We start from the raw sequence: 11,601 nt of genomic DNA, 5'->3' as shown, positions 1-11,601 counted from the left end.
AAAGAAATACAGAAATGAAGCATAAAGCAGCCAGAGAAATGAGGAAATGTGTATTCTTTTCTCATCTGTCACTCTTTTACTGGGCAAGCTTGGGCAAGGTGTTTTCTTCTCTCTGCGTCTAGCTTCTCTATTTGAAAATGAATATTAGATGATTGTGCAAAGCATTTCTAGAGGCAAAACAAGTGCTATGCCCACGTGTTCATGCATGAGATCCCCTGAATGTATCCCATCCAGGACTCTAGAGGTGAACCTCCTGATAAACAGACCTGAGTTTTCTGAGCATTCATCTGCTTGGCTTTAACAAGCCTGTGCTGCTTGGCATCCACTGCTCATGAATTTTCACAGTTGGATTTTTCTTTAATGTGGTGACTTTCTTCTTACCAGAATTAGCAGGTGAATCCCTTTGTTTAAAATATTCCAGTCATCAGGCAGATGTAATCAGCAGGCAGAAACGATGTGTGAGAACTGTGCCACTCAATGCCATGCGGGAAAATTCTGCCTTTACATTCTTCTTTTGCATTTGCTACTTTGTAACAGGGTTTAAAAATTCTCTCTTCACCCCTTCCTTTCTTATTAACCTCTTTCTTCTATAAAACATGGGGAATCTTAACGTCTAGTACTAGAAGAAATAATATATCTTAGAAGTTTATTTCAATTCAGTGGGTTCTAAGCTTTTAGTATTCACCCTCCTTATTTCCCTGTGCTTGGAACTGCTGAAATCTAGGAAAGGTCATGTAGGGATTGGATATGAAAAATCAGATTTGGGATAACCAGAGGAGGAGAAACATCTTTCCTTAGGATAATTGTTAAAAGGATTGGCTCAGGTACAGCCATTCGGGGAACTGCTTAACCACTCCACTTGCTCAAACTGGACTTGGTTTTTTACTCACTTGAAATCAATAATAAAACTCTCTCTGTATAGTAAGAACAACAGAGAACCATTCAATCCTCAGATGGATCAGAGATTACCTAAAAAAGCTCACTGGGTACTCCTTCTACAAATATTCTACAGGGCTTGGAAGGTTTTTCCTTCAGAAAACCAATTCTGCCCATTTGAACAGACACTTCTTCCTCTGCTATATGAGAGTGCAAAAACTGGTTGCTTTCCTTGCATTAACTTTGATGAAAGAGCTGCCCTTTCAGAGCAGACTTTGACCTATTCAATGCTGTCATCTTGACTTAAATTTTGTTTTCTTTCTGAGTGTCTGATGTTTTGTAGCTTCAACAATCAGCTCTCTGCAATCTCCTTCCAAGTGAGTCACATTCGGTGTCTGATATTATAATATACATCATATCTGCAAGATTCTGCATAAGCTCAGGCAGTCATATTCCTGAAAACATTTACAAATCCAGCTCTGGTTGTAAGGTTGCTCCTCTGAGATCAGGGCATTTTGAGTCTTCAAAGAACTACGACACTGAGGCAAAGTTGATTACAAGGAGGGCTGATCTTCCCAACTTCATGGAAACCCAAGGAGATGTTCAACTGTCCCAACATTTCATAGGTTATTAGTGAACTCCTTCTAACTCTCTCTTCCTAACTAACGTAACTATTGTCTGAGATGTCTCTTGCAGCACACAAATACAGTACTGTGACCCCTGTAAACACTCAGTATCTCAGATTTGTTAGAACTACTCTCACATCTGGTGGTTTCTGATAAAGATACAGGTAATTACAATAATAACTACTGCTGTTCCCAAATATCTCCTCTCATTGACTACCATCAGTCATCTTCTTTTACACTGGTTTGGTTTTTCATTCCCCAAAGAAAATTTGTTTGGTTTGAATCTTCCCCCAGACTCTGCAATGGCAGCTCTGGGGTGTTTTTTGTTGTTGTTGTTGTTGTTGGTTTTTTTTTTTTTTTTTTGGTGTTCTGATTGCTGACTATTCCTTTAAGGACTTTAAAATATTCACCATTAACTGTAGCCCTTTCTTCATTGGTTTCTTTATTATTTCAAAATGTTCCTGATAAAATGGGGATAATAACTCTACCAAAAGCAAAATAAAAGATCCAGGCCTTGGCACTTGAAAACATGCAAATAAAAGTAGGATCCCAGCCCAGTCTGGACCGTTTTTCAGTTTCTGCAGATTTAAGGTATGTTTAAAGCAGCAGTTTAGTGTGGAAAGTGCAATGTTTTGTTTACCATGTCCTGCTCTCCAGTGGAAGATTGACTGTCAAATGATGGCAAGGCAGGGTGGAAAATTTCCCAGTCTGACCATCTGAGGGCGAAAATGAAAGTTAAAGAGAGTGCTAAATTTGTGGAGATGTGCCAGTAAACCCATCCCTTCCTGTCTGCTCACTGTCAGTTAGGCCAAACTCAGACATGCAGAAAGAACAGAATTCCCTCATCAGTCACCTCTCCAAAACTCCCAGGGATGAGGAAGTGAGGGAGGACCAGAGGCAGTCAATAGCCAGACTTTGTTGTGCCTGGCTGCACGTTGGCTTGGGCAGAAGCAATTGCTGACACTCCTGACTCACCCCTGAGATCCTCAGCCACAGCTGCAGCAGCAAAGACAAAATTACACCAAAAAAAGAGCAAAAGCAATTAACAGTTGGCTAGGCCTAAACCTTGGTGTCCTGCATGTGGCTGTCACACGCTAGGCTCTGTGTCCTGCACTCCTGGACATCACTTCACTACACTGAAGATGTCCCTGTGTGGAGCATAAGGAAAACCTGGCATGTGGATCTGGAAAAAGTATAGAACGGTGTTTGGTACTTCTGCTCCTGCAATCCATGCTTGTCACAGCAGAACAGGAAAAAAAATTACTGTGAGATTACTGTGTGCAAGAAGAGTTTTATGATTTAAAAATAACAGTGAACTACAAAGCTGCAAATGACTTCTTTAGCAAAATCATGGTCTGAAGAAGAAACTCCAATTTCAGTCACAGAGCACTGGCTGAGGCCAGCAGAATCTCTAACCAAGGACAGGTAATAGAAGAGATTTAAATACTGGTTTTGGAAAAACAACCCATAAATTTCTGGGCCAAAATGAAGAACAGAATATTGAAATATAGAAGTAATTTAAGTTCTGAATCTAAAAATTTTGGTGCTTTACTCCAGAACACACAGCACTGTTGGAAGAACTTCAGTAACATGTATGTGCTTCTGTTTATCGGTGACCTCTGAGTCTCTTTTCCTTACACCTGCCTTTATCTACTCAGTTGTTTCTGCACATTCAGGTGTCACACTTTGGACAATGTACCTTAGTCTACACAAAACCAAAGCATGCTGACCCGCTTTCCATGTTTCCTGCATGGAGACAGGGGTTTTCTCAAGTAATTTTATGGCTCTGCTTTATCTATAAACACTGTTTTACTACCTCAGTTGTTTTTAAGGACTCCTTGCTAAGCACTACAGCGGGCCAGTCTTGCCTATGCCTGCACGACTTCCAGTGTCTGCATGAATTACATCACATTTTCAAAACTTTCCATGAGAGTGAAATTGCCTCCCCTCTGCCCTTCCCGACAGGGAAGTGGTGCCAGAGGGTGTGGGGTATCAGCTTACAGCTCCTTTTCTAGCAACTATCTACCTTCCCCTACTGAAGAAGACAATTTCCATGGCACATTCTTCAGAGTATTTTTAGTCAGTTTTCATTGATTTGGAACTGCAAGTCCAGCTCAACTGGTTCTCATCTTCCCACCCCTGCAAAGAGCCTGGCTCCATCTCTTCAGTGACCTGAAAGCCACTGGAAGGCTGCTCCTCTTCTCCCAGCTGAACAAGCTCTGTCCTCCAGCCTCTCCTCATGAGGCAGCCCCAGCCCCAAACACCTCCAGTGAACTCACTCTGTGCACTGGAGGCCCAAACTGGACTCAGTAGCTCACCAGTGAAGGACGCAGATACTCCAATGGTGCTGCTTTTCCTTCTCTCCTTCTATAGGAATTCCAGGCTAGGGACATACCATTTAGCTTAGCTTTCATTCAGTGAACAAACATGCTGCTGATTGAGACAACTTATTGTTGGCCACAGTGTCAGAGAGGATGGTCTTTGAAGCTACATTTGGAATGGGGGACACCACTTCGGAGCTTGAAAAGTCACTTACTGAAAATATAAAAAAGAGATGTGGAGGAATATGTGCTGACAAGTTCAGGTTCTAGAAAGTGATGGCTTTATGGAGTGGGTTAAGTCACAGGGGTAAATCTATAATAAACTGTCCTAGTACACACATCAAAGGATTGTTACAGATTAATTTGCAGGTGCTATTATTAGCCATAACAATTTTTGTCTTAAATTCTGAAAGGATAAGATGCAAAACAATTACTTCATTCAGTCTAAATGTTTCACCCAACTGTTGCAGTGAGGGGTATTTGGACCACAGCCTCCAAAGCAAGAGCTGATGTAGAATGTGTATGTTATTTACAGGACAGAAATAGCACCTTTTTTGGTTAAAAACATGTTCTTGCATCACCTTGTTTTTATGATGATTACTTTTGATTTAGTCATCTGAAACCTGGCAGAAGGGAAAACAAAGGGGAATTTTCTGTGACTTACAACACTGTCCATTAGGTTTGGGCAGCTCAAGAGACCTCTCTGACCAGTACAAGCTGAACACCACGATGACATTTCCTTATTTCTTCTCATGTACCAGCTTCGAAGACTTAACTGCAATCTGAGAGTTCTCCCAAAGAACACACCACTCCTCTTCCTAGTGGTGTTTTTGAGGACCAACAGTTTCTGTACTTCCATGAAGTGTCAAAGTCCTTGTTCAACATAACGTCTCTGATCCTGACTTTCTCCCATGTTTTTGCTTTTGAAGTCCCATTTGTTTTTAATGGAAGAGCAAAGCTGCATGTGTGAAAGACAGATGACTGCAACGACTCCACATTCATAGGAGAGAAATCTTTGCAGTTAATGTCTTGATTTGGTAGAATGACATTGCAGAAAAGGTGACTTCTCAAGTCTCTGTCACCTTTTGAGAAGGATGTGAGAAATGCGAGCTTGTGCATGGTTTTGGTAGGGTCTTGTAATAAGTTCTTACCCAGCTGGATGATAATTCTGCAGGAAACACATCACCCCAACCCTGACTAACCAGCAAATTGAGTGCACCTTGGAGAAGGAAGGACCCAGGCCAGTGGTGAGACAAACAAATGAGCACAGTATAAACCACTGCCCATCAAACCATCAGCTCATTTTTAAACAGACTGCTGGATTTAACATTGATAAAGTTGAAAACAAGAAAAAGGAAGACAGTTCTTCAGCACTAAAGGCAGCAGCAGAATTTTTAATATTTATTTTTCCAAAAGAGCATATAAGCATAGGACAAGAAAGCAACTAATTACTGGACAAAAAAACTTCAGAATTATTTCTACCTTCCCCTCACATAATGTGATGCCTTTGGGTCCAGATTCCAAGCTGATTTATGGAGAATATATTTGCCTTCAGCATCACACCCATCTCTTGAACTTGTCCACCCAGGCCGCTGCAGACACTATGTTTTGTAAAACTGAAAAAACAAAACTGTTTCACTTTTAATTCTGGTAATCATGATTGAGCACAGGCCACTCCTCTGAGTATTCCAGGCAGTGCAAAATGGTTTAAGATGGTGAACACTACTGAAGTCATGGAGTGTACATGGGAGCCTTTACCTTTGATTCCAGTGGCTTCAGCTCAGAACCCAAGAACAGCATGGAAAGTAAACATCCTGATAAGCAATATCCAGACTGCCTCTGTTAGTACAGACCAAGACAGAATTTGATAGAGAAGGAAGGCAGGATTGGTGTCTCCCATTTCACAGACAGTCCCTATGAATTCCAGAGGTTCTTACAAGTGTTACAGAGTTCTGTGGAGCAAAGCTACATAATTATGAGCTGTGATTTCTTTCAGATACTTATAAAATTGAAAACACTTTTTATGTAGTAAATAAATAAGGCCCTCCCCATATAGTGCAATAAAATGAGCAGATTATAGGTTCAGTACTGTACCCAATCTATTCCTTTCAAAGCCTCATTGTTACATCAAAGGGTTTGTGGTTCTGTTCCTCTCTCAACCAGACATGGATTGCATTCAAGTTACTTTTTATGCTAAATACCATTCATATTGTGTATATTCTTTGTATAATTACCAGCTATAAAATCTGCACCTTTGCTTATGAGGATAATGAAGTTAGAGTGCAGGGACTGGCTCTCCATCTCAAATTTCATAATAAACCCTGTATGCCTTCTCACTGCATTTAATCAATGCAAATAACCAGACCTGGCATAGTGTCACTGTGACATCCTGCAGGCTCTATTCTGTCAGTTGGGAGCAGGATTTGGAGATCTCAGTATTTTTAAACCATGTTTCTGAAATAGTTGTAAAATGATCATTACCATGTCAGTATCCCCCACCTCAGAGCCATGCTAGTGGAGAATAAGCAATTTCCTGCTCTTTGTCCCCTGAGTCTCAACCTGTCTGAGAGCTGCTGTGTGCCTTTTAAAGGTCTCCTGAGTTAAGCACCTCAAAGGCAATCTGAGAACTACTTTTGAAATCTTGGCCAGAAAGCTGCAATGTACTCTGTGAGATACTTCCAGCTAGGAAAAGGACAAACTCAACAGAGCTCTTGGGGGAGAGAAAGTTCCAAGACTCAACAGGTGTCTGCATTCTGTACTGTAAACTGTGGTTTAACACACCATTTCTGTGAACTCTAGAAATGGGAGGGGAAAACAGAAAATAAAAGAGAAAGCAGCGCTTGCAGTTGCAGTTGTGGAAACCAAAATACTCTATTTTTAAGCATGAAAAGTCACTCCCCAGACTGACTCAGTATAAGGAAGATGGCTCCAAAAGATACAACCTTTGCCTCTGCTCACCATCATGACACAATATTTTCCAGACTGTTTTCAGTTTTCCTTGTTCCTTGTTTCACACTAGCTGAGACATAGACCACTTTCTGTAGATGAAATGACTGCTAAGAAATTGAAGCAAGACTGAGAAAATCCCACATCTTGTGTGATTTTATTTAATGCAGAATGTAAGTCAACCTCATCAGCCACAAGAATTTATTGTCAATTTTTCATCTTTTAAAATCCATTCTGTAGAAGGGGAGAATATTAATCAAAACACCAGCAGTTTTAAACTCCTCTCAACAAGAATGAGTACCAGAGATGGTGCAAAATATAAGGTGTAACAATAAAAAGATATTAAGTGCAATGTTTTTTAAACAGATGATGCTGAACCCCAGCAGAAGGAAGCCCAAAGGTAATGACGCCACTCAGTCTGAAGTTGTGCAGCTGCAGCTGAAAGAAAATATTTTATATGGGGTAGTGATTTAGCCTCAAGCTGTGCCAGGGGAGGTTCAGGTTGGACATCAGAAGGAGTTTCTTCACAGAAAGGGTTGTCAAGCATTGGCAGGGGCTGCCCAGGGAGGGTTGGAGTGCCCATCCCTGGAGGCGTCCAAGGAAGGGCTGGAGGTGGCACTCAGGGCTCTGGGCTGGGGACAAGGTGGGGACTGGGCACAGCTTGGACTCCATGGGCTGGGGAGACTTTTGCCTGAATGATTCTGGAAGCACCCAAACCAAACTGGCTCAGAAGCTGCTGATTAAATAAACAAAAATCAAATTAATCCTTTTCAGAATGGATTCATGCAGAACATGAAGGCAGATTCTTCTGGGGGAAAAGTCACCCAGGCTGATAGTTATAGAAGGGGTAAGTTCAGTGTCCACAGGTGAGGGCAGCAAATAGCAGTCCCAGAACTTTCCTCTTCAGACTCTACAAGTGCAATGAGCAATGCCAGGGACCTCTCCCCCATTGACAAACACAAACACTGTTAAGCTCTTAGGTGCAAGTGACAGATGCCTCCCTCTGCTTCTAAACTTTTAAAAACTTATTTTAAATATCAAACACAATTATGAGGAAAACAGAAAATAGTCCTCAAAGAACAAGGTTTTTTCTAAAGTTAATGTGTCTGCCCTGCTTAATCACAAGATGAAAGGAGTACTTGATGACTGGTGTATACTTCAGTTAACACTATTTCATAAAACTTGGCTTGACAGAAGTATAAGATAAATTAATCAAATAATACAAAAGTTGAAAGATGCACCAGCTGGCTCGTGCTCCAGCAGAGGCAGATCAGCTCTGAGCAGCAGGCAATGCTGCAGGAAAGGGATAGACCAGGTGGGCAGTGCAGGTCTGTGTCCAGCAGTGCTGTGGGTCAGGGACTTGCTTTAGACTGCTCTGGCCAAGATACTGCTCACCCCAAACCATCCCTGTCTTTGGGGTGACACTGAAGAAGGACACGACACTGTGGAGCATAAAGCTCTAACAACTCATTCTTACAGTTTAAGGTCAGGGACTCTCACAATGAATAGATACTATATTGAGTATTTAAGACTCAAAGATGTGCTGCCTGTTCAGTTTGCAGCTTATCAAAGCTTTATATGAAGGCACAGTTTATAATGCCACGTTCTTTTACAAATAAGAAACTGTTTCCTCTAAAAAAGATACGAGAGAATATTATTTGTTTCTCCCAGAAATAGTGTGCATTCCTCTTCTTTACAGCATCACAGTAAAGATTACTTCCTTATGACATTTGAAAATGAGCCAAACACCACGGAGGAGAGATTTTTGTTTAGCATCAAGTCCTCATGCTCAAGTGTCCCTAAACAAAAGCAATGCCTGTGACATAACCCACCATGTGAGGAAGTTTACAAAGTGCTAAAGAATGACTTAAAGAATATTCCATTACTGACAAATAGTGCTAAGCAAGGCCTGGCCTGAGTTGTAAATATTCTATTCAGTACCCACAGGGCTCAAATTACTTTGGTGGCGAGTGGTAATGGAAATCAGTAACACTTCTGACACAAGAATGTGATCAGAAGTGTATTTGTCTCTGGCCACATAAAGGGTGGAATGCTATCCTGGATGTTACATAAATCAGGAATTAACAATCTCGTCCGTACCAAAACCTGAAATGAATAAATTCATTACAAAAATAAATAAAAGGGAAAGATTTGCACTACACAGGAAGCTTCTGCATGAGGCTCCAAGGCTGGTAATACCAAAGTGGTCTTTACTATTTCTCTGTGGACTTAAACACTAAAAATACATTGACCAACCTACTGCTACTGCTCCATCTTTTGACATGTTGCTTTCATATTTGTAATGTACAGATTATTCACACACAATTTCAGCTTTAAGTTTCCAAGGCCGTGCATACACAAAACAGAAAGTATAGCACCAGTGTTGGTTCTGGCCTTAGACTGGATGTTGGTAAGTCTGTAAAGTGATTTAAATTATTAATTCTCTATACTTCAAGAATGTAAAGCATGATATCACTTTATTAATCAGAAGTCTCCCACTGTCTTTCCTTGTTCTAATGTTTGTCTTGCCCTTGCATAACAAGCCTCCAGTGAAACTCTCACTACCTTAATCAAGAGTTGCCTGCACACAACATTTGAACTGTTAACTTCACTCAACTCCTAATTGTGGAGTACCCAGGAGAAGTTATTGACTCAAGATCCTACTGGAACTAGCTGCAAAAGTGTTTTTGGCAGTGTTTTGGGGTTACTGCAATCACCTATCAACGGCTCATCACTTACCAGAACTGGCACAGAAATGGGTTCCTCATTGCAGTAAAAGAAACTGAAGCCTATGAATACACTTGTTTCCTTTTACTGACATTATCCCTTGCTCTGTCAGCAGCCTCGTGAACATCATGAGTTTTTTAAACTCTTCAAAAATAATTACAGAACACAACACTGCCTCATTTACCCACCATCTTTATGGTCAGAGATTCTGGAGGACTGAAATTGGGAACACAGGTGCACCAGTGTATTTGGGGTTGCTATTTTCTCCCCAGTTGCTACAGCAGAACCCGGGAGGACGCTGCCTGTGACTGTGCCTTTGTCCCCGTGGGCAGTAATTGCCAGCACAGCAGCACCAAGGGAATAGGGAACAGCTCTTCAGGCTCAGCAGGGCCGGGGGGCAGAGAGGCAGAGAGATGCTCAAACACAGCTGAAGAGAACTCACTGTGTAACTCTCAGGTCAGGCAGGTCAGTGAGTGATAAATTTGGACAATTCCAGGGTTAAATGACTTTTGAGCAGAAGTTTTTGGAATAGTAATTTTGGTTGAAAGTACTGAAGCTCTGCCCAAAACCCCTTTCAGAGTTCTCATCTACATCTGGGTTACTATAACATCTTTGGTCTGAAATTATGCTGCTGGAGAATGGAATTTGTATAATGTCCTGAAAACATAAAAGCCTCAGCTCTGCAGCTGAAGGACTCTTCAGTCCAGTCATTACAGAAACATGTCTGAGGTACTGGAGTTACTATTACAAGAAGTAAATAGTTATTAGCATCCAATCTCCTCACCAGCAGAAAAATTACTTGTATATTGAGTAAATAAAGTTATCTTTGACTCTATTAAGTCTTTTTACTTTGAAAACCAGATTAAGTTTGTACAGAAGTCCTTCAGACTTCTCCTCATGCCTCCAGCTGAATCACTACTATCAAAATATTTAGTCATGATGTCTCCTGCCTCACCAACCATGTTCCCCATCTGTACCCTACTGAGAATTGAATGCTCTATCACTTTCCAAACCCTAAAGTTCACAGATCCTCATCCTCCATAACAATTACATCTACCATACCTTTGGTCTGATGCTCCCATATCCCAGCTGGCACCTCAGACATCTGGACCTGCAGACAAGCCATGGCTGTACCTTCCAGCTCCATGGTCCTTTCCCTCTTGAACTAGCCATAAATTAAATAACACGCATGTAAGAATGATTTAAAAACATGCAATTATCCTTTTTGTAACTGAACAAAATATTACATCTCACACTACCAAAAGTCAATTAAAGCCATAGAGGGGTGTGATCACTCCACTGTTAAAGTTCACGAAACTGCTGGGCTTCCATACACTGTTAATCCCACTAAGTCTGAGAGTTTTTAATCACTATTACAGCGATACAAAATTCAGTGCATCTCTGTGCTACAGACCACACACAGAGAACAGATCTGGAGAACAGCACAGGTCACCTGTTTGCTGGTCTTGATCAGAAGCAGCACATTCAGAGAGCTTTTACCAAAAAATGCTTGAGCTTTTTTATTAGTGTTCAAGATCATACTGGATATTCCTCGTCAACTGCCAAGGTTGAAGCTTTCTGTGCTCTACCTTGCACAAAATTATTTTGAAAGTTTAAACCACAATGGCTGCAATTTCAAAAAAAATGTACCTAGGTAGAAAGACAAGTGGCTTTCCTCACATGGAGAAACACCTACTCTGTCGAGAAAGTCCATTACCTTCCTGCTATATCTGAAGTTAAGCGGAAGGCTGGCTCCAGCATAATACTGAGTATCATCTGGTGCAGAAAAGGACTTGAGGAGGAGAAATAAGGGGGGTCGAGAGACAAGATGAGAACAGCATTAAGGAATAGGTAAAACAAAGACAACAAAAGTTAAGGATGCATAAGGGTGATGTGAAAGACACGGGAGCAGAGAGAGGAACAGTGCTGGCGATGCAGAGGGAAGTGTAACAGAGAGCAGGAATTCCAGGAGAGGCGGGTTAGCAGAGAGAAGGAAGTTTTTTGATAGAATACGTTGTGGATTTTAGTGGCAGCCCCATTTCTGGTGCAGTCTTGCCAAACTCCCCTCGCCTATGGCGAGCCCGGAGCTCACCCCTGCCCCGCCC

General features: G+C 41.4%; 1 protein-coding gene across 1 annotated transcript in view; it reads right to left on the bottom strand.

Annotated features, from left to right (window-relative positions):
• Positions 1-5,292: 5,292 nt before the first annotated feature.
• LYRM9 (LYR motif containing 9) overlaps positions 5,293-11,601 on the bottom strand; it is a 29,757-nt gene continuing 23,448 nt past the window's right edge. The window contains exons 6-7 of the transcript XR_004082102.1: positions 10,559-10,661; positions 5,293-7,207 (exon numbers count right to left, since the gene is read on the bottom strand). The gene's annotated coding sequence lies outside the window, so the exon portion shown is untranslated. The remainder of the gene's footprint in view (positions 7,208-10,558; positions 10,662-11,601) is intronic.

This window comes from Geospiza fortis, unplaced genomic scaffold, assembly GCF_000277835.1.
Source record: "Geospiza fortis unplaced genomic scaffold, GeoFor_1.0 scaffold538, whole genome shotgun sequence".
NCBI lineage: Eukaryota > Metazoa > Chordata > Aves > Passeriformes > Thraupidae > Geospiza > Geospiza fortis.
The sequence above is the reverse complement of the archived record's forward strand: the minus strand, read 5'-3'. Positions and strand labels throughout refer to the sequence as shown.